Consider the following 214-nt stretch of genomic DNA (forward strand, 5'->3'; position numbering starts at 1 on the left):
TATATGGTATTAATTACCATTTCTGTTGGCCAAAGAATAATTTAAAATGTGTCTGTCACCACAGATACCTTGTTGAAGAACCCTAGTTTTACTGTTTACAAAAAGCCTTGTTTAATGACAGCTTTCATTTGGACAACTTACCCTAAATAATGTGGCTACTAGGGCTGTGTATCACCAGCAAAGTCACGATACGATACGTATCACGATACATAGG

General features: G+C 36.4%; 1 protein-coding gene across 2 annotated transcripts in view; it reads right to left on the reverse strand.

The window, feature by feature from the left end:
* The window catches only part of LOC107665604 (cGMP-dependent protein kinase 1-like), an 80,535-nt gene that overhangs the window by 77,601 nt on the left and 2,720 nt on the right, over positions 1-214 (reverse strand). The gene's annotated exons all lie outside the window — the stretch shown is intronic.

The sequence above is a fragment of the Sinocyclocheilus anshuiensis genome, unplaced genomic scaffold (genome assembly GCF_001515605.1).
Source record: "Sinocyclocheilus anshuiensis isolate Anshui unplaced genomic scaffold, SAMN03320099.WGS_v1.1 scaffold407, whole genome shotgun sequence".
NCBI classification, from domain to species: domain Eukaryota; kingdom Metazoa; phylum Chordata; class Actinopteri; order Cypriniformes; family Cyprinidae; genus Sinocyclocheilus; species Sinocyclocheilus anshuiensis.